The 18,901-nt window shown below is 38.9% G+C and overlaps 1 long non-coding RNA gene across 1 annotated transcript; it reads left to right on the top strand.

Annotated features, from left to right (window-relative positions):
• The first annotated feature begins 985 nt into the window (after window positions 1-985).
• On the top strand, window positions 986-17,930 carry LOC110202838 (uncharacterized). The gene is made up of 3 exons (XR_002322799.2): window positions 986-1,131; window positions 9,124-9,336; window positions 17,040-17,930. It is a non-coding gene; the product is annotated as an uncharacterized LOC110202838 (long non-coding RNA).
• The last annotated feature ends 971 nt before the right edge of the window (window positions 17,931-18,901 follow it).

The following is an 18,901-nucleotide window of genomic DNA, read 5'->3' as shown; positions in this document are numbered from 1 at the left end:
ATGAGGTTAGATTTGAATTCAGGTCTTCCTAACTCCAAGTCTAGCATTCTGTCCATTGTGCTAGCTAGCTGCAGTAAATATGACTTCATCATCAATTCCTTATGGATCCTTTATATCCAGCTAGATTCATTTAGCATCCCACAAAAAGATGCTGGTGAAAATATAGAATGTGGAATGCACTGCTGTGATTGACAGTTGGACCTCAAGTAACCACTATATTCTAGTCATTCTGAAATATGTTTGAAGAAAATATCCTTACAACCCATGAAGTTGGTGGACTGAATGAATATCCATATTTGAGATACATTGGAGAACTTCAAGTTTCCCGAGGAGTTGGTGTCAGATGGCTCTAGTACAGCTGCCAATTATTCTGGAATTTCATCACTGATTGGAATAAATTTTAGTCTATTCAAGGTTCTAGCAGGATACTGCAAGCAGTAAATTGGGGCCCAATACCTGCACACTTTGACCATCCATTTAGCCTGTACAGAAGCCTACAGGAGGAGAGAAAGAAATAATGGCAATTAACGTCTTGAGGGCACTAGCTCTTCAAAATTTAGATGTTCAACCATGATGACTCTTGGAGCAAAAAATCGGTGGGTGGAAAGATATGTTCTGTTTGTATGAATGTGTAACAGTCCTCCGGCAAGGCTTAGATGGGCTCTAAAGACCCTGGGAGTCATTTTTCTTTCCAGCCTTGGAAGAGAGGAAACTAACTTGAAATCAGGACTAAGGAGTTTTGGGGAGGATCTCAGAAGAAGTCAAGAAGAGGAATGTGGTAGGGTCTACATGTAGCAGCAGTGTGACCACAATAACTGGTGGAAGTGACATATGTAGTTCTTTTACTTACACTAGTCCCAACTGTCAGTTATTTTTCTTGGCGTTCTAGCCACCAGAGAGCCTGTAATTAAAAAAGAAAACCACAAAAACCCCACAGTCTTATGCCTCTCACTTGTCTATTTAACTTTCACTTCTGCCTCAAACATGCATCAGTGTGGGCCTATGAAGATCCAAGCAAACCTTTTGTCCATGTCCAGATCTAGCTAGACTGGAGAGTCTGAGAGAAGCCCTGTACCAAGAGTGATGACCACCAGAAACTGATTGCATTTGCCAGCAGAGGACTTAGTGCATGTGAGTCTTGATACTCCATACTCTAAGAGGTAGAGTTCTTGATTTGAAAGTAGATTGTCATTGAAAAGTTCAAAAACTACATTTAATACACTCTGAACCTTGTTTCTCTCTCCATTGGAATTTCTAGCATTTGAATTGCTGGGGATAAAAGGGAGTATCTTTATTCTCTGCCTTGAGATCTTTCAGTCTTTTTATAATAATAGCTAACATTTACATAGCACCTGGCGTGTGCCAGGCACTGTGCTAAGGGCTTTATAAATAGTATCTCATTTGATATTCACAACAATCCTGGGAGGTAGGTGCTATTACTATTCCCATTTCACAAATGAGGAAATTAAGGTAAACAGAGGTTAATTGACTTGCCCAGCTAGTAATTGTGTGAGGCCATGTTTGAACTCAGGTCTTCCTGATTTGAGGACTTGTGCTTTATCCACTGCACCAATTGGCCTTCCTAATAAGATGGTCAGATATGTTATATGGAATGGGCCTTTTTCAGAAACAGGAATGGATATTGTCAACAAATAAAAACTTTTCAGATGTGTTTCAGCTAATCTACTTCTTTTATTGAAGGACAGGAGGTAGGAATCTTCCAAATGAAGGGTTTGCCTTTGTTTCAAATATAGCAAAGCTTTCTTAAATTTCAAGGTTCAATATTTAAATAGATCTATTGGATATTAATATGAATTGGGTATTATTTTTTCCAATGAACAAATATTTCTTTTATGTCCTTCCCTAATATGGCCTCTGCTCTCTCCCCAATTGAACATCCATAAAAAAGAAAAAGTCCTCGGAACAAACGTAGTGAAGTGAAGCAAATTTCTTCATTGGCCATGTCCAAAAATGTATGTTTCATTCTGAATCTTGAGTCCATTATCTTTCTGTCATCAAGTGGGTAGTATGCTTCAAATTTGGTCTTCTGGAATCATGGTTTGTTACTATTCAGAATTCCAAAGATTTCCAAGGTTGTTTTTCTTTACAATGTCTTTGTTACAATATGTGTTGTTCTCCTGGTTTGGCTTACTTTACTCTGTATCATTTCATAAAGGACTTTCCAATTTTCTGTGAAAATGTCGATTTTGTAATTTTTTTATGGCATAATAGTATTCCATTGCATTTATATACCACATTTTGTTTAGCCATTCTCCAATAGGACACCCCCTTGGTTTCCAGTTCTTTACCACAACAAAAAAGAGCCACAATAAATATTTTTGTACATATGGGTCCTTTTCTTCTTTATTCTCTTTGGGTTATATGTGGAGTAGTGATATAGCTGGGGCAAAAGATGTGCACACACACACACACACATACACACACACACACACACACACACGAAATAATTTAGATATGGTTGGCTAGACATTTATTGCTCCAACAATGCACTTGTGTGCCTGTATTTCCATAGCCCTTCCAACAATTGTCATTTTATTGTTTTGTCTTTTCCAATCTCATGGATATAAAGTGAAGCCTTTCCTCATATGATTGTTGATAGCTTAGATTTCTTCCTTTGAAGACTGTTTATTCATATCCTTTGACTGTCTATTGGGAAATGGCTGTTATTATTACAAATTTGTATCAGTTCCTTATATAATTTGGATGTGAGACCATTATAAAATAAACTTGCTGCAAAGACTTTTTTCCTCAATTACCTGATTCCATTCTAATTTTAGCTTTGTTGGTCTTGTTTGTTTAAAAAAAAACCTCTTTGATTTTGTATAATTGAAGTTACACATTTTCTTTTCTGTGATGTTTATCACTTATTTTGTCAGGCACTCTTCACCTATCTACAAATTAGAAAGGAAATTTCTTCCTTGCTCCTTTACTTTGCATATGATGTCACCAATTATGTCTAAGCCATGTTTACATTTGGAGAGAGCGCTTTAAATATTTCTATTCGTTTTTGTCAAATAGTTGATCCTTAACCCCAAAATTGGGGTCTTTGGGTTTGTCAAACACTACTCTCCTGTGTTTGTTGGCATCTCTGTGTTGTGTATCTGATCAAACTCAATTTCTCAATATCAAATCATTTTGATGATTATTACTTGGTAGTATAGTTTGGAACCTGATATTGATAGGTTCACTCTCTTTACTTTTTTCCATTATTTCTCTTGAGATTCTTACTCTGCTAGATGAATTTCATTACTTTTTTCTAGTTAAAGTAATACTTTAGTAATTTGATTGGTATGGCACTGGGTAAGCAAATTAATTTAGTCTGTATTGTCATTTTTATTATATTGGCATAACCTACCTAACAGCAATTAATATTTCTCCAATTTACGTCTGTCTGTATTTCTGTGAAGTGTTTTGTAGTAGCTGAGACAAATGATTATTTCTCTCTCATATTAATAGCCAAATATTAAAATTGGAGATAGTCAAGCATTTTTTCCCCTGTCCTATTTCCTTGTACAATTTCTCAAAGACAGCGCTGATAGAAGATAGAATTAACATTCTCCTAATAATAATATTGCTACTGCACTCAACTACATCAGTCTTCTAATCTAAGGTAAAACTCCCTTTTGCTAAAGCTTGGGTGGGAGGTAAATTCTTTGAATAGATTGCTCAAGGCTGGGAGTAATTTAGAAGTAGATGACATAATCTAAATTCATTAGAACAGGTTCAGCCCTCATTGTAATATTTATTCTCTCATTGTTAACCAACCAGAGTTGAATGCCACCCTCAGGAACACCCCTCTTTCAAGGGGTGATAATGGATAGTCTTGCTTTACCTCTGGTCTTATTGGAAAGACCTCTAACTTTTTCTATTATGTAAAATGTTTGTTCTTGGTATTAGGAAGATAATATTTACTATATTGGAAATAAGTCCATTTATTCCTATGCATTCTAGGGTTTGAGTTTTTGTGTCAGAAATCATATTGTATTTTGTCAAAAGACTTCAGTATCTAATGATATAATCACGTGTTTTTTAATTACTGTTGTTAATATGGTTTATAATTGTATAATCTTCTTTATATTGAAACAAACCCTAATTCCTGGTATGAATCCAACATTTTCAGAGTATATAATCTTTCTAATACGATATTGTAATTAAAAATTTTGTGTCAATGTTCATTAGAGGTATCAGTTCTGTAATTTTCTTTCTCTGCTTGGTCTCTCTTTGGTTTAATATCAAAGACCACATTTGTATCATTAGAAAGAAAATGGAAAGGTCTTTTCCTATTTTTTCAAATTAATTGAAATTGATTGTTCATTGAATGTTTTCTAGAATTTAATTGTAAATCCATTTGGCCCTGAAATATTTTTCTTTGGAAGTTCATTCATGCCTTGTTCAATTTTTTTTTCATTTTGCTGATATTGGGTTATTTAAATAATCTTTTTTATCTGGTATTTTGTTTTTTGTAACTTAATCAATTTCTTCTAAGTTATTAGTTTTATTACTTTATGGTTCGACAAAATGGTTTCTTATAATTTCCTTTATTTACTTTTCAATTGTTATAAATTCCCCTCAAAGTTTTTTTTTTAATCAGCATTTTGGTTTTCTGCTCTTTTAAAAATTCAGATGAGCTGTTTCTTTTATTAGCTTCTTTTTTTAAAAAAAGAAAGAAACCAGCTCCTATTTTTTATTAATCATTTGAAAAGAGTTGTTTTTGTTTTCAATTTTTATTAATCTCTGATTTTTCAGAATTTCTGCTTTGATATTTAATTGGAGGGGTTTTTTTTGTTGCTATTGGTTCTCATTTTGTTTTGTTCTTAGCTGTGCGCCCAGTCCTTTCCTGAAAGAGATCCCAAAATGAACTTCCAGGAATGTTATAACCAAATTTCAAGCTTCCAAATCAAGGAGAAAATATTGCAAGAATCCAGAAAGAAACAATTCAAATATTGTGGAGTCACGGTCAAGATAACATAAAATTTAGGAGCCTCTACATTAAAGGATCAGAGGGCTTAGGATATGACGGATGTTCCAGAAGGCAAAGGAGCTAGGTTTACAACCAAGAATAACTTAACCAGCAAAACTGAATGTAATCTTTCAGGGAGAAAATGCATATTTAACAATAAAGGACTTTCAAGCATTCCTGATGAAGCAACCAAAACTGAATAGAAAATTTGACTTTCAAATATAAGACTCAAGAGAAGTATAAAAAGATAAATATGAAAGAAATCATAAGAGCTTCAAAAAGTTTGAACTACTTACATTCCTACACAGGAAGATGATACTTGTAACTCCTAAGGACTTTATCATTATTAGGACAATTTGAAGGAATATACGTAGAGGACATGGGTGTGACTTGACTATGATGATATGATTTCAAAAACTAAAATAAAACAAAAGGATGAGAAAAAGGTTTCTACAGGGAGAAGAGAGAAGGGAGAAGCAAAATGGGGGAAATTATCTCACATAAAAGAGGTACAAAAGGAAGAGCTTTTACAATGGTGGGGAAGATGGGGAGTGATGGGCAATACTTAAATCTTACTCTCATCAGAATTATCTCAAAGTGGGAATAACATTACATCCTCGGGTATAGAAACCCATCTTACCCTATAGGGAAATAGGAGAGAAAGGGGATGAGAGAAGAAAAGGGGCTGATAAAAGGGATGGTAGATTAAGGGAGGCAGTGGTCAGAAGCAAAATAGACTTTTGAGGAGGCACAAGTTAGAAAGAGAGAAAAGGATAAATGGGATATTTTGGTAAGTGATACCAAAACAGTTGTTTATTGATGACATAATCAACAGAAAGTTCTACTCTTTTCCTGGAGACATGTATCTAAAATGTGTTAGAGACTTCCTGAGATATACCTAACTTGATGATGCCTACCCACTTTAAGTGATTCACATGCAGGCAAAATATACCACTGGAAAGTACCTAGGAAGAATTTTTAAGGATTTTGAAGTCATAGACAAAAAAAATAATCTAAATAATAGGAAATTTAAAAAAAAGATGCAAATCTGTGAAATAGAATCAAGATGACAGAGTAAGAAGAAACATTATACCCTACTTCACCCTCCAAACCTCCATAAAGATCAAGAAAACACACCAGACTCAATTCTGAAGGGGAAATCCAAGAAAAAGTAAAAATGAATCATTTTTCCAGTCCATGGAGCGCTAGGGAGGCAAAAAAGTCTGTGCACACTGGAGACTGGGTCTGGCCAGCAGCATAGAACATTGCAGCATGTAAGGGACTAAGAGAGGGCTGACACTGGGCATCAGGGCAGGAAGATATCCCAGGGGATCCCTGGACTAGCACGGGGTACAGGAACAAGTACTACCTGGCATTTCTATCTTTCACTACCTAGTTCCAGGTCATAAATCCAGAGTAGAAAGGAGTGTTCCCATGGGAGTCAAGATGGTGGCAGGGAGTACAGCCTGGCTCTCCATTAAACCTCCTCCACAAAGATCTACAAAATGCAACAGACCAAATTCCCATCATGAAAGTCAAGGAAAAGTCATAGTGAATCATTTCTCCAGCCCAGCACAGCTTAGGGAGAAAGAGAGGTTTATGGATACCGAGGATGGAGTCTGACCAGGGGTGCAGGTGATGCAGAATATTTCAGCATGTAGGACTGAAAGAGGGCCAAAACAGGTTTCCAGGGCAGAAAGAGATGCCAAGAGATCCCTAACTAGTGCTGAGTACAGGAAAGGATACCATCTAGCAACTCTGTCACTTACTACCCAGTTCTGGGACACAGATACAGGATGGAGAGGAGTAGTCTGGGAGCAGGGTCCTAGCTGCACACTGAGCAAGGAACAAGTTCCTGAAGCAAACAATAGCTTTGTTGCTCTGATCCCAGAAGCAGGGTGGAGACTCAGTTTGAGCCTCCAGTCTAGTGTGGAGGCTTATAGTGGAATAATCAAGGCAGAAGTCCCAAAGGGGGAAAACATGCACTTCATTCATTCTGAACCTAGAGAGCCTCCCAACAGATTAATAGTAGCTGAGTACAGGAGCAGCCTACTGAAACTGCCAACCAATGACAACCTAACAGACCCAGACCTGGAAGGACAGTGAGCAGGCTTTGCCTAGAATCATATCACTTAGGGAGCACTGAAGCTCTAGCCTGAGGTGTGAAAGCAGCAGAAGGATGCAAAGGACAGAAGCTCAGGCCAGACATTCCCCTCAGGAGTACAAAGAGCCCAGCATTAACATAAAGTCCAAACCCAAGAAGGAGGAAAGAAAAATGAGGAAACAAACAAAAAACCCCATCATAGAGAGCTGTTGAATGACAGGGACACAAACTCAGAAGAAGAGAATGACTTGAAAATATCTACAAGCAAGACCTCAAAGAAAAATGCAGCTGGAACACAAATCCAATAAGAATTCCTGGAAAAGTTAAAGACAGAATTTAAAAAAAAAAAAAGCTAAAAAATGATTTAAAAAACCAAACAAGAGCAATGGAACAAAGATATAAAAGATGTAAGAGCTTGGAATGAAAGGTAAAAAAATCTTATCAAGAAAATAACTCTCTGAAAATTAGAATTGACCAAAGAGAAACTAAAAACTCCACAAGACAGTAAGAAATATTAAAACAAAGTAAAAAGACTGAAAAAAAATGAAGAAAATGTGAATTATCTCACAGCAAAAACTGACCTGGAAGACAGATTGAGAAGAGCTAGCTAAAAAGACAGTGTCTGAGAATAGGATTTGGATGTCTTAAAATATAGGAATGGTTGGCTCTTGACCAGGAGCAGAGTACATATAAGAAATATCAGAGGAAAAAAAAAATTTGCCTGGGATTTTGTGAATCTAAGCTAGAGTCTTAGATTCTAAGCTTTAGATGGGAAGTGGAAGGTGCCCATACAAATCTGCAAACCTGGTACCATAAAGGAAGGTACATGTAATATTGAAAGAGTAACGCTGGAAGAGAGTGTTGAGGTCAGATTTCAGAGTGTGGTTCAGGTGTGAAAGAATTCACTGAGATGACTTTCTCTCAACTAAGGGGAGCTTTATTGACACAAAAACAGCTATTTACAGAGGGACAGAGGCTTGGTTTTATAAAGACAGCATAAGGAAGACAGGTGAAATTTTATGACCCAGGTTGAGGGAGACAAGGAATTTTATGGTCCAGGATAAGGGGAAGTTTTCCGGTATTTCAAGATAAGGGGGAGAAACTTTAGGATGCCCTTAAGCTCAGGAGGGGCCTCACAAAGTACTGGAAAAGCAAACTTTAATATTCTTTTTAACCTTTAGGGTACCATTTGTATCCACATCAAGAGTAAAACCCAGGAGAGAGCCATCAATAAATGCAGTAGCATAAGGTATCTATGTACAGATGCACAAAGTGTGGATAATATTAAGAAAAAAATATTTCTTCTAATGAAGCAAATTAACTCAGGAACAAATAAGACTTTCAGGAGAGAGACCAGAGGCCTGACTTTAGACTGGACTATCCTCAGGGATCAAGGTTCACAAAGAGTTTTTTATGCATTCTGAAGTACACAAAAACTACCCATTAACTACTTATAAAGGAAAAAAACAGACGCAGAATACAATCAGTTCCTCGAATTATTTACAGCCTTGCTATTAAAACAAAGAATTAACATTACATTTCAAATTCCTGAGGTCACTTGTTGCCTCCTCAAGGTAAAGCTTTCTGCTCAATTAAGAATTTAAGCTTTTTGTATCTTTATCATTTCTTCTCTTCTAAGATTTTTATCTTTATAGCTTAATTAAATGTAAGTAACCAGACTGAATTTTCTCTCCCATCACTGGTTTTCAACATTTGTTACATCCTAATTTTAGCTTTAGGCTGTGAGAGGGGGAAGGATTTTTGGACAAAATGCAAGACTATAAAAGACATAATCTAATAAACATCTATAGAACCACTAAATCAGTGAATGAGGAGGTGGCAGTTCTAAGGATGTATCTGCCCTAATTGTATAGGTTGAGAAACTGAGAAAGGTGATGGTCATAAATTCAGAACAATAGAAATATAAGTAATAGAGTCTTTTACCCCTGTATTCTTATCATAAGGGGTTAAGGGATGTCTGATGATTGTACCAGTAAGATGTATCACTTGGCTGTTGTCCTTCATTTTTTTTTTTTAGGCAATTGTGGTTAAGTGACTTGCCCAGGATCACACAGCTAGTAAGTGTCAAGTGACTGCTCTGAGGCTGGATTTGAAATCAGGTCCTGACTTCAGGGCCTGTGCTCTATCCACTGTGCCACCTAGCTGCCCTGTTGTCCTTCATTCTTGAAGAGGGCCAAAATAACATCACTATGTTGACTGATACAAGCTCAGAAGGCTTTACCACACACAGGTAAGGCACAAATAGTCCACATAAACAATTGGAGTGGAGATGTCTCTAAATTTGCACATCTCGCCTTTCTTTTGAACTACTGCATTTCTGCTTTGCTCATAACAGCACAGCACCTTCTTTGATGTGGGCATGCCATGCTGAATGGTCCTTTGCTAGTGTCTCCCACATCTCCCAATTGATTCTAAAGTTCTTCAGAGATACCTTGAGAGTGTTCTTGTATTGCCTCTGCTGACTTCCATGTAAGCACTTGCCTCTTGTGAGTTTTACATAAAATAATCTTTTGGGTAAACATACATTTTTTGTTTGAACAACATGGCTAGTCCATCAGAGTTGCACTTTTTGTGATAGAGTTTGAATGCTTAGCAGTGTCAACTATTACAGAGCTCGTTCTAAGTAAGACAAACAAAATTAGGCTGCATGTGCATGTTTATTTCTCTCAAAGATGCCAAATCACGCATATAGAGATATGCATGGGAGTTCATTGTGAAAATGAGCCCAAGGATGGATAGATAAAGGGGACCTTATATTCTCAGAGCAATTCCCTCTCACCCCTCCCTCCCCTCCTTGCTCAGGATGCCTGTGTCAGTCAAAATTATAGTCTCCATATGTGTTAAACATAATATGATAAAAGAGTTTCTTAATAGGATAGATTGTAAATACAAAAGATAAGAGAAGTGTCAAAGTGTCAATTGAAATTATAGTTCCAAGATATCTGTGTTTCTTCTGTCATTAACATGACATAATATAACATAATTAACATAATATAGCATGTGTCAATAAAATACCAAGATAAGAGAAATGCCATTTATTCAAGACAGTGACTGGTTCAAGGCACCTTGTCCTTGGCAGTCATAAACAGAAGAATGCTTCTGGTCAGCTTCATCTAACCTTGTAATTGCTGACACAGGAAGGGGCACTTTGGCTTCACTCAGAGAGTAAAGCAAAGCATGTTATGCCTGAGCATGCAAAGCATTATGGTAGGTTAAGCTCAGAATGGGCCAAAATGTCTTTCTTCTGACCGGCCAGTCCAGATTTTAGACCTTTCTCAGGTCTTGGGGGGCTGAAAATGATCTCAAAGGATCCTCAGTAATTTAGCTTGAGAAAGGACCTCAATGTTTGGCACCTTATCTTGCCGGGTGATCTTCAGAATCTTCCTAAGATAGTTCAAATGGAAACAATTTAGTTTCATGGCATGGTGCTGGTATACTAGTCCAGGTTTCACAGGCATACAACAATAAGGTCAGCACAATAGCTCTGTTTGGTAAACAGTCCAATACCTCTTCTCTCCCACACTTTCTTTTGGAGCCTCCCAAACACTGAGCTACCTCTGGCAATGTGTGTGTCAACCTTGTCATCTATGTGTACATCTCTGGAAAGTGTACTGCCAAGGTAAGTGAATTTATCCACAATATTCAAAATTTCTTCATTTGCTGTAACCAATGGTTCCACAGATGGATGGCATGGTATTGGCTGGTGGAGAACCTGTGTTTTCTGGGTGTTAATTATTAGGCCAAAATTAGCACATGCAGCAGAAAATTGATCCATATTTTGTTGCATCTCAGCCTCGGAGGCTCCTCAATTAAAGTGATCTGATAGAGATAAAGCTGAAGTGCCGCATATTTCTGGTTTAAGTCTTTTAGGTTTCTACTTATGTTTATTTCAAAATCTTTCATTTCTAGATACTTCAAGCTAGTCATTTTGTTCATATTTTAAAGAAGCTTATAGTCTTCACTGTCAAGTATGTGGCCATTTTGGAGAGCATGTCCTGGCACAGCCCTGTGATATCAGCCTGGATGGGCTCTGTGGCCTCACTGTCTCCACCGTCTAGGCTGAGGAAGGGAGGAAGGAGAAAGGATAGAGGAAGAGAGGAGAAGGGAGAAGAGGGACGGGAAGGGAAGGAGAGAACAAGGGGAAAGGAAAGGGCAGAAGGCCTCTTGTTTCAATTTCAATTTCAACTTTAACTTTTTTTTGGGTTGACTTTGCTTTTCTGACTCTGCTTCCCACCAAAACCACATGGCCTCTGTTGAGGATGGGAATCCTAGTCTAAATTCTCATCAAGGTATTTGACAATTTTCTCTTTTTTTGGGGGGGGGGCGAATCTCTTTCAGGAGATGATCAGTGGATTCTTTCAATTTCTATTTTACACTCTAGTTCTAGAATATCAGGGGATAATTTTTGAAAGATGATGTCTAGGCTCTTTATTTGATCATGGCTTCCAGGAAGTCCAATAATTTTTGTTTTTGTCTGTTTTTTGGAGGGTTTTTTGGTGAGGCAGGTGGGGTTAAGTGACTTGCCCAGAGTCACACAGCTAGTAAGTGTTATGTGTCTTGAGGCCAGATTTGAACTCAGGTCCTCCTGACTCCAAGGCTGGAGCTCTATCCACTGCACCACCTAGCTGCCCCTTTTTTTCTTATTTGTTTGTTTTTGTCTAAATCCAGCAATTTTTAAATTATCTGTCTTGGATCTATTTTCTAGGTCAGTTCTTTTTCCAGTGAGATATTTCATATTGTCTTCTATTTTTCATTCTTTTGGTTTTGTTTTATTGTTTCTTGATGTCTCATAAAGTCGTTAGCTTCCATTTGCTCCATTCTAATTTTTAAGGAATTATTTTCTTCATGAGCTTTTGTATCTCCTTTTCCATTTGGACAATTCTGCTTTTTAAGGCTTTCTTCTCCTCATTGGCTTTTTGGACCTCTTTTACCATTTGGCCTAATCTGTTTTTAAGGTCTTATTTTCTTTAATTTTGTGTGTGTGTGTGTGTGTGTGTGTGTGTGTGTGTGTGTGTGTGTTTCCTTTACCAAGACTCATTTTTCATGATTTTCTGGAATCATTCTCATTTCTATTCCCAATTTTTCCTCTGCCTCTCTTGATTTTCAAAATCTTTTTTGGGCTCTTCCATGGCCTGAGACCAAGTCATATTTTTCTTGGAGGTTTTGGATGGAGGACGATAACTTTGTTATCTTCTGTGTATTTTGATCTTCCTTGTCATCATAGTAACTTTCTATGGTCAGAATTTTTTCTGTTGTTTGCTCATTTCCCCAGCCTATTATTTGACTTTTAACTCTTTGTTACAAAGTAGGGCTCTGCTTCCAGGGTGGAGGCACACTATCCCAAACTTGAGGGGTTTTGCACAGCTGTTTTCAGAGGTACATCTAGGGACCTGTATGTTTTCAGTTCTTCCAAGGTGGTATGATCTAAGGAGAAATGTTTACTACTCTCCTGGCCTGTGCTATGGTCTGTGAGTGACCACAAGCACTCTTTTCTGCCCTGGAACTGTGACAAGAGTCCCTGCTCCACTGTGGCTGCAAGCTGTGGTGTGCTACTGCTCCTCCTCACCCTGGGACTGCCACCCAGGAGTGTGACTCAGATCTGTGTACGGACAAAGCAACAGAGTCCTGCCTTGGTGCTAGCAAAGAGACTCTTGTAATCCCTTCTGACCAGTTGTTCGACCCCCTGACTGTCTGTGAGCTGAGAGCTCTGGAAGCAGCTGCTGCTGCTGCTGATTTAGTGGCTCCCAACTGCTGCTTCTGGTTTGCTGGGGCTGGGGCTGGGGCTATACTGGTACAGGCTGTGCTGGGCTCTGCTCTACTCTCACCCTGGTACAACAGACCTTTCCTGTCGATCTTCTAAGTTGTCTTGGGCTGGAAAATTATTTCACTCTGTCTTTCTGTGGGTTCTGCCACTCTAGAATTTGTTTAAAGATATTTGGAGGGCTTTGGGGGAGAGCTCAGGTGAGTCTCTGCCTTTACTCTGCCATCTTGGCTCCTCCTCCCTTGACATTTTGCTGATCAAAGGATCTTTCTAAAGGAAATTGCAGTTGTTTACTGTCTTGAGTAAAAAAAAAAGTTTCACTTCTTCAGAAATCATATATAACTTGAACCATAATTAGTATACATAAAATACAACAGCATCATCTTCGGAAAGGGTAAGCAAGGAGTGTTAGAGGCAACTCCTCTCATTATTAAAACCACATAAATTTTCCCAGCCCCTCACAATCAGATTAAAATAGACTAAAACTGTAGGACTACCAGAGTTGTTCCTGCCAAATCTGCCACACTGACACCAAACTGAGAAGAACACTACAAGGCCAAAGTGGTGAGGCAATAATGGAGATTCTCCACAAATGTGAAGGATGCTGGTCTCAAAGACTCACTTCTGATACCAATACATCAGCTTCATTACGGATACATAAATGGGACTGACCACAGCCAAGGGAAAGAGCCAACATTAGAGAATTATCTGGAATTATAGCATTAAAGAGTGTACTTAGCAGTGTAATAAGAGGCTGGCTCATGGGCAGAGAGCCTGGAGAGAGGTGCTGAGGAGCCTGCTCCTAGGAGAACTGTGATGACATGGAATGCAAGTGACTTGAAGAGAACTTGAACACAAGTGGACATTCCATAACCAGTTCCTGTTTGATAATCCGAGTTAGGAGGAGCCCTTTTTGATTAACTGCATTGCTGGAACTAGGATTTCTTAAACATGCAAAGCTGGCCTCAGTTTAGGCCTTTTTGGCCATTTGTTCTTTGCCTTAGTGTTCTTGGGCGACCTTTATGACTCCTTCACTCATGGCACATACTGTTCCTCTCTGGAGAGGGAGCCAGAGCATGCTGGCAACAAGTGGGAGCTAGTCCAGGAAGAATGCTGTGGGCTCACTCTCCTGGAACTAGGGGGGCTATATTTGCCCTTCAGGGTAGCCTGAGGGGTTTTGGGTGGGCAGGTCTCTACTGCCATTGGTTTGACCTCTCATGGCTATATTTCTCCCCGCTGTTAGGCACCAATGACTACCTCCCTAGTACCATTTAACCACTTGATATCAAGCATCTTTTATTTAAAAAAGATACTTTAGCTTGAAAATATAATAATTACAAAGTATGACTATTTTCCCCAAAACCTTGGGGATACCTTCATAGCTCCTAGCTGACATTGGTACCACCAAGTTTATGTCCAGATACAATCTGACAACTGAATGGTTCCTTATCACAGGCCTAGGTCCAGAAATTTACTCTTTGCTCCCTGGGACACTGACGCAGCTACAAAATCCAGATTCTGGAATTCTCTCCTGCCCTTTTTAAACTTATGAGGTTGGAGGCTACAATCTTTTTCACCTAAAACAGGAAAAAACAAACCAAGCAAGTGCAGAGGCCTCAGAGGGGAAGAAGGCCCTAAGATCTCTCTCCGTAGAGCATTATGTTTCACCACTGAACACTGTGAATAAAGGAATTACCAAGATCCCCAAGAGCACTCAGGTGAAGAGCAAATGGCCAGAAAGGCCCAGGCTGAGGCTGACTCAGCCTTTTTTGAGATGTCTCCAGTTCTGGCCATAAAGCCATTTAAAAAAGGCCTAACCAATGTGGTTAGCAGACTAGAGCCACGCTCAAGTCTCTCCAAGGCATTTTTATTCTATGTCATCATGAGTGTCCTGGAAGCAGGATCCTCAATGTCTCTACACAGGGAGGCTTTGTCCCAGGTGCTCTGCTTATGTTCCTCACCCCCATTACACTAGTATTCCACCTCTTGGAGTCCTTGGATATGCATTGTTATCCCACTTCTGACACTAAAATTGCTAAGTACAAAAATAATTCTCCCAACAAAGTGAATTAGCTCAGGAACCAAGCAAGATTTTGCAGGAGAGACCTGAGGCCAGAATTTAGACTGGACAGACTTTAATTATAGATCAAGATTTGCAGACAGGTTTTCACATGTTCCAAATAGCAAAAACTTTATCTAATTGATAAACACACAGTTAGCAGCTTGCAGAGAAAAAAACAGATGCAGAAACAAAGGAATGGGATATAAAAAAAAATTCAGTTGCAATCAGTTAACTTGAATTATTTATGCAGTTAAAACAAAAAGTATTTTATCTTAAAACTGTTGCGGGCTGAGAGGTTGAGAGGTTGTGACCCCTCAAAGACTGAAGTACATGGGTCATCTGGAATGAATTCACAGACTCAAGCATTCTTTAAGACAAGGTGGCAAAGTTTATTGTTATGCTTTTCAGCGGGCAAGGAGTCTTAAAGGATCCTGCAACCTTAGAGAGGTACAGTTAAAGTTTATATAGGATAAAATACAATAAAACATGTGCCAAATATGCTAACTAGGGGATTCAGGATGGGATTAGGGAGTGGTTAAGGAGTGGTCAGTTCTTAAAAGAACAGGCACTTCTTGTGCCTACTGTAAAGGTGTTTTACCCAGAGTTCACTAGGAAAAGCCCACAAGGGGGGCCACATGGAGGTGTGGTTTTAGGCCTGCTACATCACTAAGTCAACTAGAGTTCAGGGTAACTGAGGGTTGTCCAGTCTGCCACCAATCAATGTCTTGTTAGACAAGATAGATGTAGGGAGTATACATATGTCTTAAGTCTAGAATACAGTTAATGAGTAGCCCAGGATGTAGATAATAAGGTAAGGCGGTAGGATAGTATAGTAGTGGGTAAGAATGTCTTTATGACCCAGTGCAAAGCCAGTTTAAACTAATAAATCCTTCAGGTGTTGTTTGGAACTGCACCAGGGAGAGAGATAAAGGTCTTGCTGGGGCCCACTCATGAGTAATTGCTAAGCACAGGGTCCTTGGGCTGGGGAGAAACTGTCAGGGACAGTGTTTCTGAGGCTAGGGAGAAACTGGGGTCCAAGTACAAGCACTCAAACACAAGCACCCTGTCAAAACCACATTCCAAAATCCAGATGCCATGTATTGCTTCCTCAAGGTAAATTTTGCTGCACAATTGAGAATTAAGAATGCAAAGTGACCTTAATGATTTGGTTGGTTATAATCACTAAGGCCTCCTTTGTGTGGCAAGAGTTAAGAATTAGTGTTGAAAGAGGATAGGATTTAGGGATTGCTGAGGAGGCCCAATCTGACTAGGTCTTATCTAAGGGTATAACCACAACTGTTTTCTTAGTGCTAAATATTACTATTCATGTCCATAGCATTATTGCTCCCTTTTTGTTAATTATTACAAAATTGTAATTGAAAGCTGTGTATTTTTATCCTTTTTGTGACTAAGGAAATTCCTCATCTTTTATTTCTCCATTACTATAAATGTGAGTTGAAATTGCTTTAGACAAAGAATCTTTGGCTAGCAGGGTTAACTCTTCTGGCCAATCTCTTTTCATATAATTGCTTGTGAAATAATAAAGGTACCTCTGACAGACCATAGCTAAATGCAGAGTGAAGACTGTTCTCTTCCACAAAGGAATTTGATGAGTCAGGGCCAGGGGTATGCTGGAGCCAGCTCATACTGTCCTATTGTTAAATTTTCAATATGAGAATTTATACCTCAGAAACCAGCAAAGTCTACAAATCAGGGCTGGAATTATTGTTTTGTTGATTGTTTAGATTTTAGACTTAATAAAGTGATAGAGAAAATATCAATAAAGCAGATTAAATTTTTTATTAATTTATTTTGATTTATTAACAATCACTTCCATGAGCTTTTGAGTTTTACATTTTTCTCCCCCTCCCTCCCCAAGACAGCTTGCAATAAGCAGATTAAATTAAAAATATGTCTGGTACACATTCCCCTCCATTCCCACCCCCCAAGCTAGTTGTTAAACATTTACCAGCACAATTCTGGGTGAGACTCATGAGTAGAATATAGTTCTATAAAGTTGTATACCTTATTTAAAAGGAACATAATAGATAAAAGGGCAATAGTGTACTATTATATATTAACTATATGTTGTATCTTCTTATGTTCCTAGGAACCTAAGGCAGAAAGCATAGATGACAAACATAAATGATATTGTTGAAGGATACTACAGATCACCTGGACAGAAAAAAGAAAATGCATAAGAAATTTGGCCAATAGATCACAAACCTGACATGGAAGTATATTGTAGTGACAGGGGTCTGGATGTCAACCTTTGCATTCAAGCTCGACTGCAGAGCTTTCTGCCAAAAGAAGGGCTAATAAATTTGTGACTTGCCTTAATAACATCTTCATCATACAGGATCTGATTTTGACCAATAAGAAACTGAACACAGTATCCCAGAAGGGGCCCACCTGATCAGGACAGAGTAAAGCAGAATTCTTTCATTATGGATATTCATGTAAGGGTGGTAGAGTAGAGTATCTACTCAGTAGATAATCACCATCTCCACTTACAATGAGTGATTAAAATGCTATGGCGAGATACCTTAGCCAGGTGAGAATATATCTCCAATCAAATACTTTAAACTAATTATGAAAAGCTATTGAAGGCCATTGGATGAACAAGAATGACATGGAAGTGTGTCTGCTGAGAAAACCTAGTTATGGTCCTAGGGTGGAGGGGTGGGGTCATATGAAACTAGTTATGGAATAGAAAGACCAGTGGTCCAAAAGATACCTTTCTAGCCTGAAGAGGAACTTCCAAACCTTTCCAATCCTGAGATGGAATTGCTTGGAAGCTGCCTTAGCCTTGGCTTCTTCTCTTACCTTGTTCAGAGGACATTGTGAACTTCAGGCAGATTTGGGACTTTCCATCTTCCCATTGGCATCTGAGCATACTTGATAACTTTATAATTTCAGTGCAAGATGTCACCATCTTCATTCTGGATAAATTAAAATGAACTTTACTTTTGACCCATTAATAAAGACATAATATTGAGTTTCTTCCTTCTCTGCTCTGGCATCCTTTGATCTAGGGTTGATAGGACAAACAATAATGCCATAGGCAAAGCAATTTCTATGGATTAAACTTTCCTCTGCAGAGAGGATATTACGTCTTGGTATTATGCTACAGAGTGATATATACTCTCAACAGAAGGGGTGTAGGTTATGTTCAGGGAAGACTAGTGCCTCTGGTGTGAGGACTGCTGAGACCTTTGCAGAGCTGTTTTCCACCTTTGGTGTCTACCTGTTTTACCCAACTCTCACCTGTGGCTCTAAGAAGCTGTAGCATGTGCAGGCCACACCCCAGTAAACCATTTTGGCAGACAGACCACATTGAGAGTAACTGAAGGGTCTCAAACCCACCAGTGAGTTAGGGGGTTATCTACCCCAACCAGAAGACTTCCCCTGGTGGAATGGGTAGATGAGAACAATCTACTCCAATGGCCATGAAGGCAGCTGAAGCAGGTGCTGTGGAACATTTACAGCTTGGTTAGACATCAAAGATGCCACGGCCATCCACTGTGTCTGGAGCCATCACCAGTCATCTTCACTTTGTCCTGCCACTGGACTGTGATGACTCTGGAAGAGAGAGTGAGGCCAGCTACTTCTTGCAACTCTGCCTCGCTTAAATCCAATCAAACACCATTTTACAATTTTTACCTATCTCAAAGTCCTGTGGTGACAGGCAAGTGATGAAGCAGCAAGTGCAGATACACTGGGAGCTGTAATCACAACCTAACACACAGGTGGCCCAGGCCATAGGGTTGTCTTCTCACTGGAAGTGGCAATGGGATTCAGCAGCTCCTTGGGTGTTCGAGTGGCTTTTTAATGATCCCACTGCTCACCTCCTAGTGTGAGCAAAGAGCTAGAAAAGGTTGCCTAAAAAATTGTTTGCTTACCCAATCCTGGCCTGCTTACCATGTCAGGTGAGGATCCTACCATACGATCGAAACACACAAAAAGTACAAA

Source organism: Phascolarctos cinereus, unplaced genomic scaffold (genome assembly GCF_003287225.1).
Source record: "Phascolarctos cinereus isolate Bilbo 61053 unplaced genomic scaffold, phaCin_HiC Scaffold_5;HRSCAF=322, whole genome shotgun sequence".
NCBI lineage: Eukaryota > Metazoa > Chordata > Mammalia > Diprotodontia > Phascolarctidae > Phascolarctos > Phascolarctos cinereus.
Note: the sequence above shows the minus strand (reverse complement) of the source record. Positions and strands in the feature narration are given on the sequence as shown.